This window comes from Stegostoma tigrinum, chromosome 24 (assembly GCF_030684315.1).
Source record: "Stegostoma tigrinum isolate sSteTig4 chromosome 24, sSteTig4.hap1, whole genome shotgun sequence".
In the NCBI taxonomy this organism is placed as follows: domain Eukaryota; kingdom Metazoa; phylum Chordata; class Chondrichthyes; order Orectolobiformes; family Stegostomatidae; genus Stegostoma; species Stegostoma tigrinum.
This window is the reverse complement of record NC_081377.1, coordinates 41,319,441-41,347,301: the sequence shown is the minus strand read 5'-3', so window position 1 is coordinate 41,347,301 and position 27,861 is coordinate 41,319,441. Positions and strand designations below refer to the sequence as shown.

The window sequence follows — 27,861 nt, the reverse complement described above, 5'->3', positions numbered from 1 at the left end:
CCTGTAATTTCCTGGTTTATCCCTGCTATCTTTCTTAAACAATGGGACAACATTGGCTATTCTCCAGTCCTCTGGGACCTCACCTGTGGCCAAAGAGGATGCAAAGTTGTCTGTCAATGCTCCAACAATTTGTTCTCTTGCTTCTTTCAATATTCTGGGATAGATCCCATCAGGACTCGGGAACTTATCTACCCTAATACTTTCTAAGATGCACAATACCTCCTTTTTTAATTGCAACTTGGTTTAGAAATTCAACATTCCCTTCCCTGAGATCATCCCCCACCAGTCCCGCCTCTTTGGTGAATACTGACACAAAGTGCTTGTTTAGAACCTAACCCTATCTCTTCTGACTACACACATAGATTTCCTCTTTGCCTTTTCTCTGGTTGCCCTCTTGCTTTAATATATATAGGTATAAAGCCTTGGGATTCTCCTTAATGCTGGTTGCTAATGGCTTTTCATGACCCCTTTTAGCCCTTCTAAATCCTTGTTTACATTTTTTCCTACTTTCCTTATATACATCAAGGACTTTGTCAATTCCCATCCTTCTAGACCTTATGTATGCTTCATTTTTCTTTTTAAGCAAGGTCATAACATCCCTGGTCATCTAAGGTTCATGTAACTTGCTGCACCTGTCCATTCTCACAGGAACGTGCCACTCCTGAACTCTTATCAACTGCTCTTCAAAATTCTTCCACCTGTCTGATGTGGCTTTACCCTCAAATAGCTGCCTCCACTTAATATTCTCGAGTTCCTGCTTAATATTGTCGTACTTTGCCTTCTCCCAGTTTAACGCTTTTACCTGAGGACTGCTGTTATCCCTATCCATGAGTGCTTTAACACCAATAGTATTATGGTCACTGGGCTCATTTCCCGAAACCAGAGCCAGTATAACCCCTTTCCTGGTTGGATTGATTATATACTGCATCAATAATCCCTCCTGAATGGTCCTTACAAAAATTCTGCCACTTCTAAGCCCCTAGCATGAAGTGAGCCCCAGTCAATATAGGGGAAGTTAAAATCATCCCCCACAACCATCATCCTGTTTTTACATCTTGCCAAAATCTCTCTGTATATTCTCTCCTCTAGATCCTGTTGGCGGTTGGGATGCCTGTAGTATACCCCCAAAACTGTGATTTCACCTTTCCTATTCCTGAGTTCTATCCATACCGTCTCACTGCATGAGTCCTCTGATCTATCTTCACTCAGTACAGCTGTGAGATACTCCTTTACCAGTAATTCAACTCCTCCACCGCTTTTCTTTCCTCTTCTAACATGTTTGAAACATCTAAATCAGCAGCCAATCCTGTCCCTCTTTCAGCCAAGTCTCTAATCACAATAATGTCATTGTTCCAAGAATTAACCAAAGTTCTAAGTTCATCTGCCTTGCCAATTACACCTCTCACATTGAAACACATACATTTCAGACCACCTCCTCTGCTCTTTTCAGCAGCATTCCCCTGCCTGTTCTTGGTCTTAGTAATGTAAGCCTTGGTTTCTACCTCTCCCTCAATTTCTACATCTACTGACCTGCTCCTCTGGTTCACATCCCCCTGCCACGCTAGTTTAAACCCTCCCCAACCACTCTACTAAGTACCTCCCTCAAGGACATCAGTCCCAGACCTGCCTGGTGTAACCTGTCCAGTTTGTACAGGTCTCTCCTCCCCCAGAACCAGTCCCAATGCCCCATGGATCTGAAAACAGCCCCCTGACACTACCTTTTCAGCCACGTGTTCATCCTATTTATCCTGCTGTTTCTACTCTGACTAGCTCGTGGCATTGGTAGTAATCCTGAGCTAACTACCTTTGAGGTCTTACATTTCAACTTTCATCCGAGTACTCTATATTCAAGAACAACTTATGCAACATGTTTAATATGTTTATTTTGAAAAAGAACATGTTCCGCATCCTATGACGATAGTAACAGCCAATGACCCTGAGGAACACAAGTCATCATTTTATAGTTTACTGATATTTTGCTATTGCTGATTCTGCTGCTTGTGTAGGGGAATGTCTCACAGTTTTTCACTTTTGTTTTGTTATTGCAATGAATGCAATCTATTTCAGCCTTCCAAAACAAAAATTTATCAAGATTATGTGCAAACAAAAGGCCCTAATTTATTCTAATGCAATACAAAAAGGCAAATATTGATGCACTTCTTTATGTCAAACTGTCATCATCCAAAAAGAATCCAAGGCAGATTTCAACTGTTTCCAGTTTAAGAAAGGATATAATTGCACTGAATAGTGTTCAGAGAGGCTTAAATCAGCCAAGACCTAAGGTGAAAGGACTGTCCTACGAGTAAACGTGGGACAAGTTGGGGCCTTTATCCATTAGATTGATAACCTTTGTCAAACATATGGGGTGGCACGGTGGCTCAGTGGTTAGCACTGCTGCCTCACAGCGCCAGGGACCTGGGTTTGATTCTACCCTCGGGTGACTGTCTATGTGGAGTTTGTACATTCTCCCTATGTCCATGTGGGTTTCCTTCAAGTGCTCTGGTCTCCTCCCACAGTCCAAAGATGTGCAGTGTAAGTGGATTAGCCATGGGAAATGCAGGGTTGCAGGGATAGGGTGGGATGCTCTTTGGAGGGTTTGATGGGCTGCTTCCACACTGTAGGGATTCAATGGTCCTGAGGGGACTTGACAGGATGAAGATTCAAGGGATGTTAACCCTTGTGGGTGAGATTAGAACCAAGGCAATTGTTTTATTCCACTACACCGTGGTCTATGCATGGAAGTGGATGCCAATGTGTTGGCATTCTGCTTGGCATTCACTGAAGCTCCGAGTGTTTTTAAGGTCTGGACGGAATGTTCCATTAGGAAGCTAAAGATAAGGAAGTTCCCATGAAAGATAGTGATGTGGAGACTTCTCTTCTCTCAGGATGCTTTTGTTGTGGAGGGTAGGTTATTGAATATTTTTAAGGCTGCGTCGGATACATTCTTGACTGAGAAGTGAGTCAGAGAGTGTGGAGAATAAACTGAGAAGTGAAATCGAGACCACAATAAAATCAATCTCATCAAATGGTGAACTGGCTAAATGCTGAGTGACCTACTCCTGCTTGTAATTTGCATGCTCATCCAAAAAGATTTTGCTGATCTTCTGTTACTTTTTTAAAAAATCCATGAAATACCCCAAGTGGACCATTTCTCACAATCGCAGAAACGCTTAAGAACATATTTCCAGGAATGAGAAACTTCAGTTATGAGGATACATTGAAAAAGTTAAGCGTTGTCTCCGTGAAGTTAAGAAAGCTGAGAGGAGATTTGATAGACATTTACAAAATCATGAGTGGGGCTGGACAGAGTAGATAGGGAGAAGCTATGCCTGCTCATAAAAGGAACAAAAACGAGAAGGCATAATTTTAAAGTGATGTGCAAATGAAGCAAGAATGATATGAGAAAAACCTTCTTCACTCAGCGAGGAGTTAGGATATGGAATGCATGGCCTGGAAATGTGGTGGAGGAAGGGCCAGTTGAAGAATTGGATGGTTATTTGAGTAGAAACGGTGTCCAGGGGCAAGAGGAAAAGGCAGGAGATTGGCACTCGGTAATAGAATCAGCACAGACACGATAGCTGAAAGGATTCCTGCTGCACCATGACAGTTCTGTAATTCTATGACAATTACTTCTCTCTCTGGTATCGCAGACCAAGGCTTGCAAAAGCAAGCAGGGTATTCACCAAAGGGACACCCACTGTGCCCTTCTCATGGGATACATTGGTTTCACTATTCTGCTGGAGCTTCTGAGAAATGAAGGTTGTAGGGAAAAATTGTTCTATTGTAGTCAGGCCCAACACGCAGGATGCAATTGGGAAAACAAATCATTGATTCTCTTTTCTACAAAGGAATTTAATTTTTTTTTGTTCTTCATTCTTTCTCAGGATGTGGATATTAGAAGATGGGCCAGCATTTATTGCCCATTCAGAAATGCCCAAAAGAAAGTGATGGTGAGCTGCCTCCTTGAACTCCTGCATTCTGTTTTGTGCAGATACACCCACAGTGCTTTTAGGAAGGAAATTCCTGGACTTTGGCCCAGTGACAGTGAAGGAATGGCAAGCTAGTTCCAAGTCAGGACGGTGAGTGGCTTGAGGGAGACTCGCAGGTGGTGATGCTGTCGTTATTTTCCTATGGTTTAATGATTAATAAATTTCTTCCAAATTGATTGTCTGCTTGATGCTCATAAAAAAATCTTAACTACATTTTCAATTGGCAAAAGGTTCAGCCTCGTGCAAAAACAATATATAACTTTTAAAAACAAAGTTGCTGGAAAAAAACTCTTGCAGTTCTGAGGAAGGGTTGCCGGACCCGAACCGTTAACTCTGATTTTTTTCTTCACAGATGCTGCCAGACCTGCTGAGTCTTTCCAGCAACTTCTGGTTTGTTCCTGATTTACAGCATCCGCTGTTCTTTCAGTTTCAACTTATAACTTTATTATGACTATCAAAGAATGGCACAGTGGCTCGCAATGCTGCCTCACAGTGCCAGGGACCTGGGTTTGACTCCAGAAAGGGTGATTGTCTGTGTGGAGCTTATATGAGCTTCCTCCAGGTGCTCTGATTTCCTCCCATAGTCCAAAGATGCGCAGGTTCGTTGAATTGGCCATGCTAAATTGTCCATAGTGTCCAGGGATACATGGGCTAGATGGGTTATTCATGGTACGTGCAGAGTTACAAGGATAGGGTAGGGATCTGGGTCTGGGTGGGCTGCACTTCAGAGGGTCAGTGTAGACCTGATGGGCCGAAGGGCCTGCTTTCACACTGTAGAGATTCTATAATAACTTAAACAGTATGAACAAAGAGGAGACAGTCATGTTTGGTCATGTAACATTACAGCAGTGACTGCACTTCAATTGCCTTTTCAACAAACTTGTGACAGTCAAAAGCTCTATATAAATGCAAATTTTCTGTTCTCAAATATTACTGTGGGATTTTTTAACATCCACTTTCTTAAAGCTTTAGTTTAATATCTCATCTAAAAGACAGTGCCTGGAACAATGCAATACTCCCCCACTGCTGTAGTCCATTATGAACTGAGATTAAATCACCAATTCATTGAGTGGAACTTAAATTCCCAAACATCCAATTTTGAGGGAGCATTTGTACCAACAGAGCCAAGTCAATAATGACCCATGTTTAAATCCCTGGTCTATATTAAGGTAACAAATCCCCGTAAGCTGAACAGAGGGCTTTCATGCAATCTTCCAAAGACTAAGAAGTGAAATGTTAATGTTACCGTGACAGAGAGCACTCAAATATCACACCAAAGTGCTTTGAAAAAAAAATTCCCCTGACTAAGGGAATAAAGCTAAAACCCTCCAAAAGTGAATAGGTTAAATACTTGAATTAACAAGGTGTGAAGTTGGATGAACACAGCAGGCCAAGCAGCATCAGAGGAGCAAGAAAGGTGATGTTTTGGGCCTAGACCCTTCTTCAGAAAAAGTTAAATACTTGAAGGGAATAAATGTTCAGGGCTGGAGGGAAGAGCAGGGGTGTGAAACTCAGTGTGAAGCTAAGTCTTCAAGTGCATTGCCTCAGGTAGAATGATGTGGAGGTGCCGGTGTCAGACTGGGGTGGACAAAGTCAGAAATCACACGACACTTGGTTATAGTCCAACAGGCTTATTTGAAATCACAAGCTTTTGGATTCTCGGGTGAAGTGCACCTGATGAAGGGGCAGTACTCTGAAAGCTTGTAATTTCAAACAAACCTGTTGGACTGTAACTGGATCAAGTGACTTCTGACTGAGATAGAATGGGCTGAATGGCTCCCTTCTGTACTGCATCAGTCTATTTCAATATTTGCAAGTTTATTCAGAAGTTTAAACCTAGCACAAATGGATCCCTGCCAAACTTACTGATCTTTCACAACATCCCTACCTTGATCATGGTGGGAGATCATCAGACAGACTGAATACCTCTGTGCTTAGAAGAGATGAAAAATACCAAAAAATCACTGTTGTAGTTTGGGATATTGAAATCAAAGAGGACCACTGCAAGACAAAGTTAACTGTGTGTTTGTTTTGATTCTACCATAGGATGTAGGTACCACTGGTAAGGCCAGGATTTGTTGCAGCGTTACATTTCCATTTTCTTCACTGGCCTTCACTGTTATCACTTCATCTATCAACACCTAAGGGATAAGATCAGGAAACCCAAATTTTCTAAAACTGGGCAGTTATTTGAAATTAGCTGTTTTAAGGTGAAACAAAGAATTATGAGACTGAGCAGATAACGTCATTGGGAATACCACATCCTGATTCATCAGGTAACAAATCAACGAAACTATCATTGGCTTTGTACAGAAGCAATAGTTTCAGTTTCTCAGTGTTTAGAATGACAAATAACTAAACACAATAGACCTTGAAGGCCAGAGAACATTGGAGATCATTGGTGCTAAAAATCTTGCAGAACCATCACTGAATATGTGACCTTGCAAATCAGCTTGGTGAATAAATGCTTTCATGTTATTCAATGATAGGACGATCATGTCACTAGCTGACCCAGCATTTATTGCCTGCCCTTTGTTGCCCTTGAGAAGGTGGTGATGAGGTACCTTTTTGAACCACTGTAGTTCATGTGCTGTAGATTGACCTACAATGCCCTTAACAGAGGGAGTTCCAGGATTTTGACCCAGTGACAGTGGAGGAACAGTGATATATTTTCAAGTCAAGATGGCGAGTGACCTGGAGGGGAACTTGCAGGTGATGCTGTTCCCAAGTATCTACTGTCCTTGTCCTTCTAAATGGAAGAGGTGATTGGTTTGGAAGGCGTTGTCTCAGGATCTTTGGTGAATTTCTGCAGTGCAGTCACATGACACCAGGTTACAGTCCTACAATTTATTTTTAAATCACAAGCTTCCAGAGTCTCACTCCTTCATCAAGTAATTTGCACTCTGAAAACTTATGATTTCAAATAAACCTCTTCTAACACTAACAGCTGTCCCACCCACTTCAATCTCATTCAATCCCTCTCATTCCAGGAGAAAACAGCCTAGAATAGGGCAGAGAGAGACAGGACAGGTGATGGGGTACCCAACATTTGGCTCTTCAACAACCACCCCCCCCCTCCCCGCCAATAAGGAGAGGGTCCTGGCCCAGGTCAGTGAGAATCATGATCATTTCTGTTGTGATGTCAAAAACATCATGTGCCAGAATCCAAGGAAGATCCATTGCCCATTGTTCTCCCATGGCAGTCACTGTGAACATCTTGCCCCTTTATCGTGACGCACTCTCTCTTTTGTTGCCTGCAGACACCAGTGGCACCTGCACATTCTCCACTGCCAAGACATATCCACCTCCACTTCTGAGGAAGAAACCTTCGGTTGCCCAGGAGTTGCAAAACTGCCTCCTGCACCCTTCACCAGCTCAGGTACTGTCGCCTCAGTGGGCACATTAGCTGGAGTACAGTCAGAAGCATGTGCTGGGGTGGACATTGGTGCCACATCTCTGCAGCTGGCCAAGGTAGAAATGTTTCAGTTTGCTGACCCATGGAGAGGCTCAACAGAGGCCAGGCATTCGTTGAGCCCCAGGCAGGAGAGGTTCACATACAACATTAAAATGAACAGAAGCATCTTGCCCCTGTAGTGTGTAGGTGTCTGAGCAATGAGATTGCTTTCAAAGGGCCTCACACTGGACCAATGTGTTGCCCCTCCCTGACGGAATGAAACATTTACACCACCCACCTCCCCACCCTCTCTAGGTGTGGTGGCAGCCATTTCCTTCTCCTTGTGATTTGGGAGGAAACAGCAATCACACAGGAAAGTGCCACAGGGAGGAAACGTGAGGAGAGATGAATGAGTAGACGAGGGTGTCACAGAGGGCTGCTGCAGAATGCTGACAAGGGAAGCAAACGGAAGGGAAGGTGTGTTTGGATGGCTGGAGGTGGTTGAAATGGTGGAGGATGATCCTTTGAAAGATCTCTTCTTTGCAGAACCTGGTGAGGTGCAAAATGAGGACAGAGGAAACCCTATCATCACTCTGGAAAGGAGTGGAAGAGGTGAGGGCAAGGTTACAGGAGATAGGTTGGACACAAATGTCAATTACAATGGGGAGGCATTGGTTGAGAATAAAGTTGGTCATGTTGGAGAAATCCAGGTAGCAGGGGGCATCATCAGAACAGAGGTGACAGAGATGGAGAAACTGGGGCAATGGAATGGAGTCCTTCCAGGAAGAAGGGTGTGAGAAGGTGTAATCATGGTAAGAGTGGCAACTAGTAGGCTTCTATTAGATATTAAAACTCCCTGTGAAAGGAAAAACAGAGTTCTGAGGAAGGGTCACTGATTTGAAACGTTAACATTGTTTTTCCCTGCACCTGCAGTTCTTTTGGTTTCTACCAAATATTGTGACCAGCCAATAAAATCAAAGAAGGGAAAAGAAGAAGCCGGTGAGAAAAAGATTGAAATTAGAAACAAAACTGATTAATTTTAGTAATTTCAGATGAGAGCAAGAAGCAGCACCATAGACATCATTGATGTATCAGAGTAGAGCTGTGTTGAGGGGCCTGAGTAGGACTGGAGAAAAGAATATTTCACATAACCCATAAAGTGACAGGCACAGCTGGGACCCACGCGGACACCCATAGCCACACCTTTAAGCAGAAGATGTTCAAAGCAAGAATGATCTTAGTGATGGAGGGTGGTTATGAATGGAGTCTGCTGGCTTCTTATTAAAGAGGTGCCACACTTGGATTGCCTGAAATATTTACAAATATGAGAGATTCTATTTCGAATCCTCAGTGCACTCAGAAGCTGTTCTTTTTCATTTCCCTTTGCCTGTATTTACAATAAAGGGAAACAGAATGCATTTGACCTGGTGTGTGGTTGAGCTTTATATATGACACCAGTGGCAGTAAGCCCAAAAACGTCCGGCAGCAATGAGCACATCTAAGCACAATAGGAGCAGAAGTAGGCCCAACTCTTTAAGCCTATTCTGCCTTTCAAAATGACCAGGGCTGATCAACCAACTCAGTCCCCATTCCTGTTTTCTCCCCATACCCTTTCTGAGAACTAGATCAAAGTCTTTCTTGAAAACATTCAATGTTTTGGCTTCAATCATTTTCTGTTGCAGGAAGTTCCGCAGGCTCACCACTTTCCTTATTTCATGAAGAAATTTCTCCCCATCTAAGTCCTAAATGGCTTACACTATACCCTTAGTTATGGACTCCCCAGTCATCAGGAACATCTTTCCTGTGTTTATCCTGTGTCGTCCTCACATAATTTTATGGGTTTCTATGAAATAACCCCTCATTCCTCTCAATTCTAGTGAACAAAATTCTTCAATAAAGGTTCAAAGATCATGAGCGCTTGGAAATTGTGAATTGTCAAGTTATTTTTGAGGGAATGACCAAATGGTTTAAGGTGAGCAGTGAAAAATTTAGGAAAGAACGGAGGGGTAACATTTTCAAGCAGAGAATAGTATGTTTCTGGATTGAGCTGCCAGAGGAAGTGGTGGAGGCTGTTACAATTACAATATTTAAAAGACAATTGAAGGGGTTTATGAATAGGAAGGGTTTTGTGCAATATGGGTCAGATATTGACAAATGGGACTAGATCAGGTTGGGTTGTCTGGTCAGTATGGCCAAGTTGGACCGAAGGATCTGTTTCTGTGCTGTATGATTCTATGACCTAAAATTCTATGATTGATCCAGTCTGTCTTCATACATTAGACCTGCCATCCCAGGAACCAGTCTAGTAAATCTTGTTGCATTCCCTCCGTAGCTAGAATATCCTGGAGACCAAAACTGCACACAATACTCCAGGTGTGATCTCACCAAGGCCCTGGGCAATTGCAGCCAGACATCCCTGCTCCATGCACCCAGATCCTCTTGCTAACACATCCAACATGCCATTTGCCTTCTTCACCACCTGCTGCTAGCAGCCTCGAGACAGCAGGAGAGTAACCTCATAAAGGCATGACATATACTTAATGAGGTGAAGGGGAGAATTCTATGAGACAACTCACTTGAGTTCACAGAAAGGAATCAGCCCTTGAAACTCCCCAGGATAGTTTTTGAGACCATTTCTTTTGGGAAAGTTCTTGCCAGAGAGTTTAAGAATAGAAATATTAGACTTTCGAAAGAATTTGAGACCAGAGGAAATTGCAAAGTGTGTTCATAACCAGGTGCATGGAAATGATTTCAATATAATGCGTTACTTATTACAGCTCTCAGGCCAAGGCAAAATTAGATTAGCCAAGAAAACAGCAAAGTTCAACCTGATGCTGGAAAAGCCCCTTTAGATTCATCACTTGGGTTTGGAAAAAATTGATGCTAATTGATAGTTTAATTTAGCAATACAATGACCAGTCATTTTCTAAGACTGTACATTGAGGGCTGCAGCAAGCAAAGGACCAGCATAACCAAATGAAACTGTCAAATATAATAAATTTTATCCAGCTGGACCAGTTTTAAAAAAAACACTTGTTATGTGTCAACGTTGAGTCCAGCTTCTACTCTGTGAACAAGCCGAGAGAATATCATTCAAAGAGAGAATCCCAGTCTTGTCAGCGCTTGTGTGCATAATAGATAAATACATGGAGCTAAATATTGACATTTTCTACTAACTACAATTCAAATGAGATTGATGCAGCAGTAATGTTATAGCTCATCCGCAAATAAACTGAGCAAAGAACCAATTGCTAGCCTCACCCCTTCCCCCCACCAGCCCACATCAACCCGTGCCACTCCTGTTTCAAGCAGTTTGCTATCCAAGGTATCTGACATGTCCTTCTGAAACATTTACCATCTGTTCTGGAGAGGCTGAGTTTGCTGCTGGAGTACGGTGTCCTACATCTCACAAACAAAGAATGTGCCTCAGCTCTGCTTTCTCAGCCAGCTGCAACCCTCTGATTTTTCAAAGGCTGTAGGGGTAGGGGTGGGGGAATGTCTGGTCATTGAATAGGACTGGCAGTTGAAAGAAGGGTTTCCAGTTATAACATCTCTGGCTGGGGAAGCTTTCAATGATTTAAAAATACACTTTAAATATTAGATTCAGCCTTAACTCCTGTGTTTTATTGATTTGTAATACTGATTGGCAAAGCTATCAATTTTTTTAAGAATATTGCCAAGACAACAAACATTTAAGGAACAGGGGAATTAAAACTTTTTTTAAACACAAAAACCCTGGAAAAATGATTGTTTCAACATGTTGAACACAGCTAATTGAAAGTTAAAAGGCATGCAGGCAGTTACAAGTTTGGCAGGCAAACGTTTTCAACCAAAAGCTGATTAAGTTGCTGCATGCTCCCCATAACTCAGCAAAAACATACTGTCAAGGTCTTGACATTTTACGATGTGGAGGTGCCAGTGTTGGGTTGGGGTGGGCAAAGTCAGAAGTCACATGACACCCGGCTATAGTCCATTGGATTATAACTTGTGCTGTGTGGCTTCTGGCATTTTACAGGATGGCACAAATTAAGGTGCCAGTATGTCTGCCTAGTCAGTGTGCAAGGAAATGAGAGTAGGGTTGTCTCAGACTTGATCCTTTGTCTCTATTGAGATACCTGGCCTGACTTGAAATGAACCTTAAGAATATTAGAGCGAGATGCAGCATCCCCAAATGTGACAGCCCATTTGATTGGCACCACATCTACAAACATTCACTTCCCCCACCATCAATGTTCAGTAGCAACAGTGTGTACTATCTACAAGATGCACTGCAGGAATTCACCACGACTCCTTTCAAACCCACAACCACTTCCAACTTGAAGGACCAGGGCAACAGATACATGGGTACACCACCACCAAGTTCCCCTCCAAGCCACTCACCACCCTGAATTGGAAATAAATTGCCATTTCTTCACTGTCACTAGGTCAGAATCCTGGAATTCTTTCCCTAATGGCATTGTGGGTCAACACTCTGCACATTGGGCTGCAGCAGTTTAAGACAGCTCACCATCACCTTCTCAAGGTCAATAAGTGGGTAAGGAATAAATGCTTGTCAACCCACAAGCTCACTTTCCCACTTACAAAGGGGGGAGGCAATGGCCTGGTGGTGTTATTGCTGGACTGTTAATCCAGAGACTCAGATAATGTTCTGGGGACCCAAGTTCAAATCCTGCCATGGCAGATGGTGGAGTTTGAATTCAATAAGATGTCTGGAATTAAGAATCTAATGATGACTGTGAATCCATTGTCGATTGTCGGAAAAACTCATCTGGTTCACTCATGTCATTTAGGAAAGGAAACTGCAATCCTTACCAGGTCTGGCCTACATGTAACTCCAGACCCACAGCAATGTAATTGACTCTTAACTGCCCTCTGGGAAATTAGGGATGGGTAATAAATGCTGCTTAGCCAGCGACACCCTCATCCCAAAATGAATAAAGAAAGAATAGGAACTATTTGAAAAATAATCAAGGGAGATAAGAGAAAAGTGCTTTCACACTGTGAGTAACAAAGGTATGGATTGCACAGTGCGCAAAGGAATGGTGCATATATAATGGACAAAATGGCAGTGGTTATGTCATGCTTTTAAAAAGAGATTCAGGAGAGAGAAACAGTCCAACATTAATGTTTCCAGCAGCAATCCTGTAGTACCTGTTGAAAGCACAGGTAGATTCAGGTGAGAATTGAACTAATTTCATTTGTGATGCTGCTGTAGTTAAAACAACAGTCAATACATATTAGGTCTCCCGTAGGAATACTGGGCATGTGGAAGAAGCACTAGAAATGAATGAACATTTCTGGTACTTTATTCAATGACACCACAAAGACCTTTAATAGAGGAGGGAAGATTTTTTTATTTGAAACTTGAGGTAATTTTGATTTTGGGCCAAAGGAATAAAATGGGCTGATATAAGTACTGTTCAATGTGCACGTATCCTGATTTTCAATTTCTTTGACTACAGACAGGATGGCAGAAATTCAGCAGGTATAAAAATCCAGGCAAGTTTAATAGTCAACTGATTCATTTTCTCCAATTTTACCATGTTGCGTTATTATCGGCAATGCCTGACAGAGAAGTCAAAGTAAAAAGTTTTATTTAATATAAAAACAGAAGTTTCTGAAGAGAGTCAGTATGTCTGGCACCACCGAGAAGAGAGATAAAAAAAGCTAATGTTCTGAGTCAAGTACAGCTCTTCTTCAGAGTAATTTCAGTCTTGAAATTGTAACTCTTCACTGAAGCTCGCAGCTTTTAAGGCTAGGTATCAGCCATGTCGAGTTTGGTGGAGTGATTCTCACTGTGAGCCCAAGTGAGTTTTCTTGCTGTAACTTATGTATCAAACATAAAACATAGAACAGAGAACTGTACAACACAGTGCAGGCCCTTCAGCCCACGACATTGTGCCGAACTTTTACCTGAAACCTAACGTCTATCTAACCTCCACCACTACCTTATACTAACAGCCATATGCCTATCTAATAGCCACTTAAATGCCCCTAATGAGACCAACTCCACTGCCTTCTCCAGCAAAGCATTCCACACCCTGGCCACTCTCTGAGTAAAGAACCTGCCTCTGACATCTCCCTAATATCTACCTCCAGTCACTTTAAAACTATGTCCCCTCATAAAAGTTACGTCCACCCTAGGAAAAAGTCTCTGGCTGTCTACTCTATCTATACCTCTGATCATTTTGTACACCTCTATCAAGTCACTTCTCATCCTTCGTTGTTCTAAAGAGAAAAGCCCAAGCTCTCTCAACTTTTCCTCATAAGACCTTCCCTCCATTCCAGGCAACATCCTGGTAAATCTCCTCCGCACCTTACTCCAGATGTGGCCCAACCAGAGTTTTGTACAGCTGGAGCATAACTTCACGGCTCTTGAACTCAATCCCTCTATTAATGAAAGCTAACACACCATACTCCTTCTTAACAACTCTATCCACCTCGGTGGCAGCTTTCAGGAAATTGTGAACATGAACCCCAAGATCCCTCTGCTCCTCCACACTACCAAGCATCTTTCCGTTAACCCTGTATTCTGTTTTCAAGTTTGCGCTTCCAGAATGAATTGCCTCACACTTTTCAGGGTTAAACTCCATCTGCCACTTCTCGGCCCAGCTCTGCATTGTGCATTAATTGACAGTTATCATGGTGAATATCACGCCCAATTTTCACCCACCTTACCCCAGAGCAACTCCCCACTCAGCTGACATTGTGGAATTGATTGGCATCTTTAGCATTGCTGCCATCTTTATAAGCCTATTGCGCACCAGACAAACTGTCAGTCTAGAGTTGCCCTGTAGTGTTCCTGACATTTGCCCAGGCCATGGCAGTTGGGTGAATCAATGTCCCATTTTGCAGCCAGGGACTTGGAGACTCTGAAGGATGGAGGCAACTTCCTTTGTCCGCATGACCAGGAGTGAAGGCCATGACACCAGGCCATGCCCTGTTTTAGTCATCTCGGCTGTCTGTAAGAGTGCCGAGTGTTATGGGAAGAAGGTCCTTCTCTGTTCCACCAGTATAGGTGCCACTATTCCTTTCTGATACCTCTCACTCACTGATCATTGCTACTGAACCCAACTCCTACCAAGACTCGTGCTCTATCACTCTCAAAATGATACCCAACACCCACTTTCACATAACCAACCACCAACCCTATATGTCATCTCTGCTTATTCACTCACACAGAAAACTCCTATTCTCTACCAATAGTAGCAGCTCTACTTGCCACTGTCCATCACTGAGCTCCTCACTCCATGAGAGCAGAGGATGCTGACTGACTGCTGCGAGGAGTGTCTGGGCTGGTATCAATAGCTGCCCTTGATTTAACATGCTGGGACACCCTCAGTAAAACCTGTTCTGGCTCATGTTAACAACCATGGCAAGCTTCCTTACGTTGTGTTCATAGTCAATTGCATGACCTAAGATCTGTAATATGAGCCAGATATCCCTGGCTGTGGGAAAAATATGCAAAAAGGCAAGGCAAGGCAGTGGTGCTGTAAGTATGCAGGTAGGCTCAGAGAGAGTGAAGTGCCTGGAGATAGAGCCTGGTCCAGTCCCTAAGCTGGGTGTGTGTCTCTGAGCACACAAAGTCCTCACTGCAGCATTGCATTGATGGTTGACGGGGCAGCCTGAGGTGTAGCATTGAAATGCAGAAGTGCCCGTCTGTGGATTGGAGAGGTGCTATGAGGTTCTCAGAAGCTAGCACATGTCAGATGCCAATGTCTATGAGTGTGGGGTGCTTGTTGCTCGTGCCATGAGATGCCGTGCCCAGTGTCCATCACTGAGGTCTTTTGGGGCAAGTATCAGATTAAACATCCCAAGAACCCACTCTGGTTTCCATGTCAAGTTTTTCTGATAGCTAAATAAAAACCAAAAGAACTGTGGATGCTGTAAGATAAAAAAAGTGCGAAGCTGGATGAACACAGCAGACCAAGCAGCATCTCAGGAGCACAAAAGCTGATGTTTCGGGCCCAGACCCTTCATCAGAGAGCTTTTGTACTCCTGAGATGCTGCTTGGCCTGCTGTGTTCATCCAGCTTCACACTTTGTTATCTTGGATTCTCCAGCATCTGCAGTTCCCATTATCTCTGTGGATGCTGTAAATCAGGGACAAAAACAAAGCAGCTGGAAATGCTCAGCAGGCCTGATAGCATCCGTGAAGGAGAAAACAGAGTTAACCAGACCTGAAACATTAACTCTGTTTTCTCCTTCACAGATGCTGCCAGACCTGCTGAGCTTTTCCAACAACATTTTTTTTGTTTTTTCTTTCTGATTTACTTAGTGAGTTTGGTTATAAACACAACCCATGGTGAGGTGGGCTATGAAGAAAGTGTTTATCAAGCAATAATTATCATTCATCGGGAACCTGCCACTCCCTGGTGAGAACCTTACTACAGCACTTGAGAAAAATGTGCACAATGTGGTGAGATGTTCTCAACACTGAGATGGTCCCAGCTCAACTCTAACATTCAACTCACTGTAGACTACATCGCTAAGACTATGCCCTCTGCTTCTCCCTCCACAACTGATGCCAAACCCACTGAAATTCTCAAGTCTTTTCTGTTTTGACTTGATATCTCCAACATCTGCAGGCTTTTGCTTGTATTTTAAGGCTTTATTCACATGGATTGTATGAAAAGTTAATATATTTTTGGGAGACCTATACTGTACCGTGTAAATGGCAATCAATCTCTGATACAACAAAAGGTTACAAATAACCATGTTATGCAACAAACTGTCACTCTTGCATGACCACAGATGCAATTACCTTTGAAATATGTTTTTTTCATTGCATAACCATATCCTTATTGATGCAAGAAATTACTTAACATGCCCACATGAAATATTGCTCCAACAGCCATTTCAGAGCAAGTGGCACTATCTCAAAGTAAGATTGCAACTTGTTCCGTCCATATAGCTTAGATGGTCACTCTGCTCTGACAGTATTTCTTTTGTATCAGTAACCTAAAACAGGTAGTCGGTACTTTTATTTTCTGGAGTCACAAAGAAAATTGTCGTAACAATGATAATCTGATTGTTATTATTAATTCTCTGCCTTTTGGGAGTTGTGGAAGCGATCGTAACTTCACACTCTCATGACATGTATCATGTTCTTAAATGATGGTCCCATTTGTACATTGTCATCACTTGTGTCTGAATTTGCAAAGTTAAACCAGGCATGAATTGTGTCGATATTGCCCTTGATGAGGAATTCCACCATTGTTCAGATATTGCTCCACTATTGACTCACAACTTGCACAGAGTATGTCTGAGTGGCGATCGCATTGAGTAACGTATAGATCTGAGTCAGATGGTAACACACTCACCTCGTTGTCTCTAAATGTTGTGGACTGCAGCCACATTTCAGAGTTTTGAGCTTGTACATAGAAACACAGTAAGTAGGAGCAGGAGTAGGCCATTCAACCCTTCAGACATGGCTGATCATCCAACCTTCTCCCCTTGTCCATTTATTCCTTTAGCCATAAGCACCATATACAGTTCCTTATTGAAATCATTCACTGTTTTGGCCTCAACCCCTTACTACGGCAAAGAATTCCATTGGTTCACCATTCTCTTAATGAAGAAATTCTCCTTCATCTCAATGATAAACGACATATCCTGTATCCTTAGACTGTGACGCATGGTTCTGGATTGTCCATTCATTGGGAATATCCTTCCTGCATTTACCCTGTCTAGTCTTGCCAGATTCTGGGTAATCCAAGATGGAAATCGGGAAAATTTTGTGGCTGTAAAGAACTGCTCCTTTTTTGAGGTGTTTGCAGAGTTGGAGCTGATTTCCTCAAATTCTCAGAGCAGTAGTTACTGTTTTATAAGCTGTTGCATAGTTTTGGAACTTTGGAGAAGAAAGGATCAAAATAACAGCACTTTATAAAAGGAGGAAGACAGACAAAGTCAGTAGCAGTGATCACATGGGAAGCGATTCAAACAGAGAAAGAAATTCACAGTCTATCTGATCAGCACCGAATCTGCACAGCTACTGCCTCTGCTGTTTGATTTCAGGTATCTCTGGACATTGGAGATTGTCTAAGAAAAATTGACAAACAGCAAAATTCACAGCTAACCTTGAAGAAAACTGCATGGCAGAGCTCACAGCAGGGAAGCAGCTAAGTGATTTTTAATGTGTAATCTCACTGTTTATTTCATAAAGCTACAACAGTGGGTAGAGTGGGTTCTTTTCAATTACATGTTTTACCGAGATCTATCTCTTGGTTAAACTTTAAAAATCTAAAAGATATAGATAACGTGTTATCCTGGGCAGTGTTTTTAGAGCAGTAATACTGTGCTACTTTCTGGGTCTGTAGACAGTTAAGGTGCAAAGATTGTTTTTAGTGGAGTGATGAGCTCTTCCTGATAGACTTGGGATATTAGGGAGAGTTTCCATGTTACTAATATTTATGTCTGTAGAAAGTGTGTCTGTTTGAGAATCTGATCAGATCGCATGGACCGGTTAGAGTGACAATTAGAGGCATTGAGGAATTCACAGGTGTGAAGGATGGCAGCTGTATGATGGGAAAATAATCACAGATATAGTCAGGTAGATGGGTTACTGCCAGGAAGGGTAGGAGAAGGAGACAGGTAGTGCAGAAATCTCCTGTGGCTATCCCCATCACAAACTGGTATGCTGCTTTGGAAAATATTAGGGGTGTTGGACTCTCAGGAAAATGTAGCATGGACAGTCAGGTTTGATGTGCAGACACTGGCTCTAATGCAACAAAGGGTATGCCAGATTCTAAGCAATCGATTATGACAGAGCACTCTCTAGTCAGAGGCGCAGGCTAATGTTTGTGCAGCCGACAGCGAGAAATCAGAATGGTGTATTTCCTTCCTGGTGCTAGGATCAAGGATATCTCAGAGAAGATGCAGAACATTCTCAAAGGGGAGAGGGACCAGCAGGAGGTCATTGTACACATTGGGACTAAAAACACAGGGAGAGAAAAGGATGAGATTCTGAGGAAAGAATAGAGGAAGTTAGGCAGGAATTTAAAAAGGTAGTCCTCAGGGGTAGGAATATCCAGGTTACTCCTAATGCGCTGATCTAGTGAGAGTAGAAATAGGAGGATAGAGCAGATGAATGCGTAGCTGAGGAACTGATGCCAGGGAGAAGAGTTCACATTTATGGATCATTGGAGTCTCTTCTGGCATAGAAGTGACTTGTATAAAAAGGACGGATTGCACCTGAATTGGAAGGGGACAAATATACTGCCAGAAAGACATGCAAGAACTACTCTGGAGGATTTAAAGTAGTAAAGAAGGGTTGGGATCTAGGGAAATAATGAGGAAAGAGATCAGACTGAGACTGGATAATAAAATGTGAGGCTGGATGAACACAGCAGGCCAAGCAGCATCTCAGGAGCACAAAAGCTGACGTTTCGGGCCTAGACCCTTCATCCTCCGAAACATCAGCTTTTGTGCTCCTGAGATGCTGCTTGGCCTGCTGTGTTCATCCAGCCTCACATTTTATTATCTTGGAATCTCCAGCATCTGCAGTTCCCATTATCTCAGACTGAGACTGGTACAGTTGGGGAAAGGGGCTAATCAAACAGTCAGGTCAGGCAGGAACAAAGCAGAGAATGGCATTGGGTAGATAAATTAAACTGCATTTATTTCAATGCAAGAGGCTTAACAAGCAAGGCAGATGAACTCAGGGCATGGTTAGGAACATGGGACTGGAATATCATAGCAATTACAGAGATATGGCTCAGGGATGGACAGAACTGGCAACTTAATAATCCAGGGTATAGATACTTGCAGAAAGAGAGAAAGGGGGGGCAAGAGAGGAAGGGGAGTGGCATTTTTGATGATGGATAATATTACAGCGTACTTAGGGAGGATATTCCTGGGAATACGTCCAGGGGAGTTATTTAGGTGGAAGTGAGGAATAAGAAAAGGATGATCATCGCCTTGGCGTTGTACTATAGGCCCCTAATTGTCAGCGAAAAATTGAGAAACAAACTTGTAAGGAGATGTCAGTTGTCTATAAGAATAATAGGGCAGAAATGATAGGGGATCTTAACTTTCCAAACATAGATTGGGACTGCCATAGTGCTAAGGGCTTGAATGGAGAGGAATTTGTTGTGTTTGAAAACGAAAACTTTCCCTATTCAGTATGCAGATGTACCTCCCAGAGAAGGAGTAAAACTTGACTTACTCTTGGGAAATACGGCAGGGCAGGTGATTAAGTTGTCAATGGGGGAGCACTTCAGGGTCAGTGATCATAATTCTATTAGTTGTAAAATAGTAATTGAAAAGAATAGAACAGGACCTAAAAGTTAAAGTTCTAAATTGGAGGAAGGCCAATTTTGACCATTTTTAGGCAAGAACTTTCAAAAGTTGCTTGGGGGCAGATATTTCCGGGTAAAGGGGTGGCTGGAAAATGGGAAGCCTTCAAAAATGAGATAATGGCCAGTATGTCCCTGTTAGGGTGAAGGGCAAGGCTGGTAGGTGTAGGGAATGCTGGATGACTAGAGAAATCAAGGTTTTGATCAAGGAAAAGAAGGAAGCATATGTCAGATATAGATATCAGGAATCAAGTGAATCCTTAGAAGATTACAAAGGCAGTCATAGTATACTTTAGAGAGAAATCAGGAGGGCAAAAAGGGGACATGAGATAACCTTGGTAAATAGGGTTAAGGAGAATTCAGAGGGATTTTATAAATACAATAGGGACAAAAAGGCAAGTAGGGAGAGAATAGGGCTCCTTAACGATCAGCTGGGCCACCTATGCGTGGAACCGCAGGAGATGGGGAAGATACTAAACGAGTATTTTGCATCATAAAAACCAAAAGAACTACGGATGCTGTAAATCAGGAACAAAGCAAAGTTTCCGGAAAAGCTCAGCAGGCCTCTCATGTCCCCTTTTTGCCCTCCTGATTTCTCTCTAAAGTATACTATGACTGCCTTTGTAATCTTCTAAGGATTCACTTGATTCCTGATATCTATATCTGACATATGCTTCCTTCTTTTCCTTGATCAAAACCTTGATTTCTCTAGTCATCCAGTAGAATTTGTGGAGGAGAAAACAGAGTTAACGTTTTGGGTCCAGTGACCCTTCCTCAGAGTATTTTGCATCAGTGTTTACTGTGGACAAGGATATGGAAGATATAGAATGAGAGGAAATAGGTAGTGACATCTTGAAAAATGTCCATATTATAGCAGGGCAGGTGCTGGACGTCATAAAATGCATGAAAGTGAGAAATCACCAGGGCCTGACCAAGTGTACACTAGAACTCTGTGGGAAGCTAGGGAAGTGATTGCTGGGCCCATTGCTGAGATATTCATTGCATCAATAGCCATGGGTGATGTACGAGAACTCTGGAGGTTGGTTTATGTGGGGTTATTATTTAAGGGAAGTGGTAAGGAAAAGACAGCATAACCAGGTAAGCCTTGCATCAGTGATGCGCAAGTGTTGGGAGGGGATTTTGAGGGACAGGGTTTACATGCATTTGGAAAGGCAAGGACTGATGAGGGATAGTCAACATGGCTTTGTGTGTGGGAAACTGAGTCTCACTAACTTGATTGATTTTTTTCACAACTAGCGAAGGTATTACACCTGCCCATTCACCTCTCCGTCTCCAGTATCCAAGGGCCCAAACATACCTTCCAGGTGAAGCAACACTTCACCTGCTCTTCCCAGAATCTAGTCTAATTGATTCGCTGCTCACAATGTGGTTTTCTCTACATTGGGGAAACAAATAGACTGGGTGACCACTTCACAGAAGGTCTACATTCTGCTTGCAAAAAAGACCCTGAGCTTCCAGTTCCCTGCCACTTTAACACATCACCCTGTTCCCTGGCTAACATCTCTGTCTCTGGCTTGCAGCAGTTTTCCAGCAAAGTTCAATGAAAGCTGGAGGAACAACACCTCATTTTACACTTGGGGACCTTACAACCCTCAGGTCTCTCTATTGAGTTCAATAATTTTAGGGTCTAAACTCTCCCATGTCCCAGCCCCCAGCCCACACACCAGGCCTTGTTCTCACATAGCCTGCCATTACACACCACCTATTTTTAGTCACTAACAGTCCCAATAACAACTATTCACCCTCCTAACCAGATTGCTATCAATTTCTTTGCCTATACAACTGCTCTTCTCTCTCCTCGTGTCCTATCCTTTATCCTATCATTTACTCCCTACCTCATTCCCCTCCCTATTTTCTGCATGTGAAGCAATGTTTTCCAAGCTACTATCAGTTCTGAGGAAGGGTCATTGGACCCAAAACAGTAACTCTGATATTTTTCTTCACAGATGCTGCTGACCTTTTCCTACAATTTCTGTTTTGTTCCTGCTGGGATCTGTGTTGGGTCCTCAATCATTCACAATATTCATTAGTGACTTGGGTATGGCTTAAAAGTCATACATCCAAATGCACAGGTACACCACATTGGACAGTATTTTAGACAGTGTTGACAGCAGCTTAAAACTACAAAAGGATATTGTAGTTTTAGATTAGATGAACGGATGAAGCTGTGGCAGATGGAATTTAAAATAAGCAAGTGTGAGGTTATCTATTTTGGACCAGAAAAGGATAGATCAGTTTTTTTTAAGAAGACACAAAGTTAATTAGGGTGGATGCCCAGTGAGATTTGGGGGTTCAGGTGCCTAGCTGTTTAAATGCAACAAACGTGAGTAGGAAGTGATAGGATAAAGGATAGGACACAAGGAGAGAGAAGAGCAGTTGTATAGGCAAAGAAATTGATAGCAATCTGGTTAGGAGGGTGAATAGTTGTTATTGGGACTGTTAGTGACTAAAAATAGGTGGTGTGTAATGGCAGGCTATGTGAGAACAAGGCCTGGTGTGTGGGGTAGGGGGCTGGGACATGGGAGAGTTTAGACCCTAAAATTATTGAACTCAATAGAGAGGCCTGAGGGTTGTAAGGTCCCCAAGTGGAAAATGAGGTGTTGTTCCTCCAGCTTTCATTGAACTTTGCTGGAAATCACTAATGGAAATCTGGCCTTTGTATCTAAAGGGGTGGAGTGTAGGGATGCAAACATGATGTTGCAGTTACACAGATCATATTAACTGGTGAAGTGAGCTGAATGGCCCACTCCTTTTCCTATGTTTCTTTGATGATACAGTCGGGTTGAATAGTGACATTTGGAATTTAATCCTGAAAAGTGTAAGATGATACATTTTGGGAGGACTACAAAGCAAGGGAGTAAACATTGAATGGTAGTACCCTAGGAAGTGTAGACGATCCATGGGCCCTTGATGTGTATGCCCATAGATTCTTGAAGGCAGCAGGACAGGTAGATAAGGTGGTTAAGAAGGCATATGGGATTCTTGCCTTTATTAGTCAAGGCACTGAGTACAAGAGCTGGAAGGTTATGATGGAGCTGCATAAAATGAGAGTTAGGCCACAGCTGGAGTACTGTGCTCAGTTCTGGTCATCCCACTTCAGGAAGGATGTGATTGCACGAGGCAGAGTAAGATTCACCATCTAGGCCCGAAACGTCAGCTTTTGTGCTCCTGAGATGCTGCTTGGCCTGCTGTGTTCATCCAGCTTCACACTTTATTATCTAAGATTCACCAGGATGTTGCCTTCAGGCACCAAGATAAACTAGATAGTCTGGGATTGTTTTTCTTGTAGCAGAGAAGTTTGAGGAGGATCTGATCGAGACTTATGTAGAGGTGGCAGAGAGGGAGGAATTTTTTTTTCTATTTAATAGAGCAGGCAGTAACCAGGGTAACAGTTTTAAAATAAGGAGCAGGAGGCTTAGGGAGACTTTGAAGGGAAAACATCCAGGTGGTTGTAGGTATCTGGAATTAATTGCCCGAAAGTGTGGTCAACGTAGGGAACCTCAAAACATTTAAGAACTACTTTGATGAGCACTTGGAATGCCATAGTGCTGGACAGTGGGTTTAGACTGGATAGATGGTTAATTACCTGAATGGACAAGATAGGTTGAAGGTTCTCTTTCTGTGCTGTAAGACCTCTAAGACTAAAAAGGTAACTTTCCATCATATCAAGAGGTTGTTTTTGGAATGATCTTACCACAGGATTGTTTAGATAAAAGTATCTTATGAACTTGCCACCTTGTGACAAACAATATCCTTTGCAAGATTCCATTCTTTGTGTTTCGCAGAACCGTAATCTTGTACTCTTGCATTCCTCTCCATTGGAAGATGCTAGAGATTCCTCATGTTTATCGCAGTCTGGGTAAGTAGTTATCACTGTGTAACTGAACCACAGGATGTGATTCAAACTCCTTAAGTTTTTCATGTTTTGAAAGTTAATAAAATTCTGTAGCACTGTTGAATTTGTTGATTTAAATTAAATAATTGTTGTACTAAACTTGTTTTTTTGAAAAAAGCTGAGTTTCTTCACGTGCATACACATGAAAGAGATAATCATGATTTCAGCCAAACTTGGAAAGTATATGATGTGGAGATACCGGCATTGGACTGGGGTGGACCAAGTCAGAAATCACACAACACTGATTTATAGTTTTCTGAAGAAGGGCCCCAACCTGAAACGTTAGCTTTCCTGCTCCTCTAACGCTGCCTGGCCTGCTGTGTTCTTCCAGCTCCACACTGTGTTATCTCAGACTCCAGCATCGGCAGTTCTTACCATGTCTGACTGAGTTATAGTCCAACAGGAAACAAAACAGAAATCGCTGGAAAAGCTCAGTAAAGTCCGACAGGTTTACTTGAAATCACAAGTCCACTTCTCCTGATGAAGGGGCTATGCTCTGAAAGCTTGCAATTTCAAATAAAAGTGTTGGACTATAACCTGATGTCATGTGATTTCTGTCTTTGTAAAATATACACACACCCTTCTGGTTTGAAATAGTGTGGGCATATGATTGGGGCATAGTTGAGGTGATGGTCCATAAAGGGATAACAATGAAGTTAAAAGAAGTACTCACTGTGGTACTTTTGTAAAATTCTAGCAGTCTTCCTAACAGTGTGGCATGCCTCTGCATTTTTTTTTGCTGCTTCTATTTCCAACTGTTGATAGTGTACAAGTAACTGAACATTTTGTTCCACACTTTGTTGTTCCGATGGTTAATTGGAAGAAACACAAGTTGTTGACATTGGAACAGTCTAGCTGGCAATGGTGGGGGTGAAGTTGGCCTTCAGTGGTAGCAAGAAATGAATGATTACTGGTTGCTGTATCACCTATCCCAGAATCAGCTTTGGCTTAGTTAGTCACAATTTCATTTCATTTTATTCATTCACAGGATGAGGGCGTTTCTAGCTTGGCCAGTATTTTTTGCCCAGAGAGCAGTTAAGAGTCGACGACATTGCTGTGGGTTTGGAGTCACATGTAAGCCAAACCAGGTAAGGGTGGCAGTTTCCTTCATTAAAGGAATTAGTGAATCAGATGGGCTTTTCCCCCAAGAAAAGCGAACAATGGATTTGTGGTCATCTTTTTGACACCTAATTTCAGATTTTTATTGAATTAAAGTTCCACCATCTGTCACATCAGGGTTTGAACCAGGGTCCCCAGAACATTACCTGGGTACCTAGGTTAACAGTTGCGTGATAATACCACTAGGCCATTGTCTATCCCTCATTGCTAAGGTCTTGTGTTCAAGTCCATTTCTAGATGTTGTGAACAAAGACGAGCACTCCCATGCAGGGTTGAGGGAACATTGAAGTGCCATCTTTTTGCTGAAAAGTTAAAGTAGGACAATGTTTGCCATCTCAAGTGACCGTGTATGATCTTATATCTGAAGACGGGAAAAGGAGTTATCCTCACCAATATTAATCTCTCAATCAAATCTAAAACAGATTATCTATCACATTGCTTATTCTGGGAGCTTGTTTTGCACAAATTGGTTAGTAATTTTCCTGCCTGATTACAGAATTGATCACACATTAAAAGTAAGACATTACCTCTAAAGTATTTTGACATATCCCATGGTCATAGAAGGTTCCATAAAAAGATGAATCTTTCTTTCAGCTGAAGTCAATGGAAAGTTGGGTGAATCTATAGCAGGTTGCCAGTCCATTATTGCTCATCCTGGACCTTTGCAACTAGATCTGAGTAATACAGCCTTCAGAGCTTTTCTGATGAAGGGTCTAGGCCTGAAACGTCAGCTTTCCTGCTCCTAAGCTGCTGCTTGGCCTGTTGTGTTCATCCAGCTCTACACTTTGTTATCATGGCTTTGATGTTCGGCAGTACTATCAGAATCTTTGCTACTTACAGACATTCTTCACAAGTCAATCTTATAAATGGAATTCAATTTGAAACTAGAACTGTCGCAAATATTTCAGTTTAGAACCAGAATATGACAGGGTATTCTAAATTAACATTGGGTCTTTCCCTTGAGGTTAGAGATCGTGTAAATTGCTTAACTCTTGTATTGAGCCAAGTAATCTTCTTATTACATCGTTTTCTCACCACCTCACAAGAAGTTTCACCTTTCTATTAAAGAAAACCCCAAAAGGGATAAGAGATAGTAGGAACTGCAGATGCTGGAGAATCTGAGATAACAAGGTGTGGACGGGGATTAACTCAGCAGGCCAAGCAGCATCAGAGGAGATGGGAAGCTGATGTTTCTGGTCTGAGCCCTTCTTCAGAAAAAGGGATAGCATGTATATGTATGCGATACAGATTTAAAGATAAAAGATTTCAAGGCAAAATATTTTCATAAAATATTGACCAAGAACCTCGCTCAGTATTTCTACATTTGGTTAAAAAGGGAATGATAAATAGGGAACTGGCAGAGAGGCTGAGTTTTCTTTTAAAGCATGGTAATTTGTTTTCATATTGTATACCTTACTGCAGCAAAAATAAAAAATGCATTAAAAATCCTTTGTATTTTCTTTTGACTAGGAAGGAAAGAACGAAACCATCAGCTTTCCTGCTCCTCCGATGCTGCTTGGCCTGGGCTATGTTCATCCAGCTCTACACCTTGTTATCTCAGATTCTCCAGCATCTGCAGTTCCTACTATCTCTGAAACATAGATGCTGTTTGACCTGCTGTGCTCTTCCAGCTTCACGCCTATAGACTCTGGCTCCCAGCATCTGCAGTCCTTATTGTCTCCATATTGAGGGATACATTATGTTGAATGTACTGCATCTGTGATAGTTTTGAAATAAATAAATCTTTCATTGCCTGACACAAAGGGATACTGTCAATGTATTATTTAAAATGCGGAGGCATACATGGTGTTCTGTTCTTGCTTTTGCAGAGTCATGTCTCAATGGCAGACTACACTGTACAGAACTGATATCCTCACATTCCTTCAGGCAGAGAGGTGGAGACAGTTGAAGGGCTTCCTATCAGTGAACTAACTGTTTTACCATGAATGTTGCTGATTCATTGTCAATGGCTTTTATGAGCTTAAACTGACAACTGTAGTCTTGGCTTCGTTTCCTGAGGCACTTTGCTATTCACTCAGGGATCAATTCACACATCATTCCCTCTGAAGGACTGTAGGTGCTAATAAGTTAGTTTCTACGCAGTGGACTGCTGCCACCCCGATAGGATTTAAAGGAACATTGGATTTGAGGGAAAGAATTACATTTGATTATTTTCTATGGTTGAAACAGAAAGGAAATAATGGAAAGAAGGGAGACACTTGTGTGTCTCCGGATACAACGCATTATCCTCCGACACTTCCGCCATTTACAATCCGACCCCACCACCCAAGACATTTTTCCATCCCCACCCCTGTCTGCTTTCCGGAGAGACCACTCTCTCCGTGACTCCCTTGTTCGCTCCACACTGCCCTCCAACCCCACCACACCCGGCACCTTCCCCTGCAACCGCAGGAAATGCTACACTTGTCCCCACACCTCCTCCCTCACCCCCATCCCAGGCCCCAAGATGACATTCCACATTAAGCAGAGGTTCACCTGCACATCTGCCAATGTGGTATACTGCATCCACTGTACCCGGTGCGGCTTCCTCTACATTGGGGAAACCAAGCGGAGGCTTGGGGACCGCTTTGCAGAACACCTCCGCTCAGTTCGCAACAAACAACTGCACCTCCCAGTCGCAAACCATTTCCACTCCCCCTCCCATTCTCTTGATGACATGTCCGTCATGGGCCTCCTGCACTGCCACAATGATGCCACCCGAAGGTTGCAGGAACAGCAACTCATATTCCGCCTGGGAACCCTGCAGCCATATGGTATCAATGTGGACTTCACCAGTTTCAAAATCTCCCCTTCCCCTACTGCATCCCTAAACCAGCCCAGTGCATCCCCTCCCCCCACTGCACCACACAACCAGCCCAGCTCTTCCCCCCCACCCACTGCATCCCAAAACCAGTCCAACCTGTCTCTGCCTACCTAACCGGTTCTTCCTCTCACCCATCCCTTCCTCCCACCCCAAGCCGCACCCCCAGCTACCTACTAACCTCATCCCACCTCCTTGACCTGTCCGTCTTCCCTGGACTGACCTATCCCCTCCCTACCTCCCCACCTACACCCTCTCCACCTATCTTCTTTACTCTCCATCTTCGGTCCGCCTCCCCCTCTCTCCCTATTTATTCCAGTTCCCTCC

General features: G+C 42.8%; 1 long non-coding RNA gene across 1 annotated transcript; it reads left to right on the top strand.

Annotated features, from left to right (window-relative positions):
* The first annotated feature begins 23,481 nt into the window (after nucleotides 1–23,481).
* LOC125464917 (uncharacterized) lies at nucleotides 23,482–26,339 on the top strand. Its single transcript, XR_007250129.2, has 3 exons — nucleotides 23,482–23,558; nucleotides 24,583–24,682; nucleotides 26,184–26,339. It is a non-coding gene; the product is annotated as an uncharacterized LOC125464917 (long non-coding RNA).
* The last annotated feature ends 1,522 nt before the right edge of the window (nucleotides 26,340–27,861 follow it).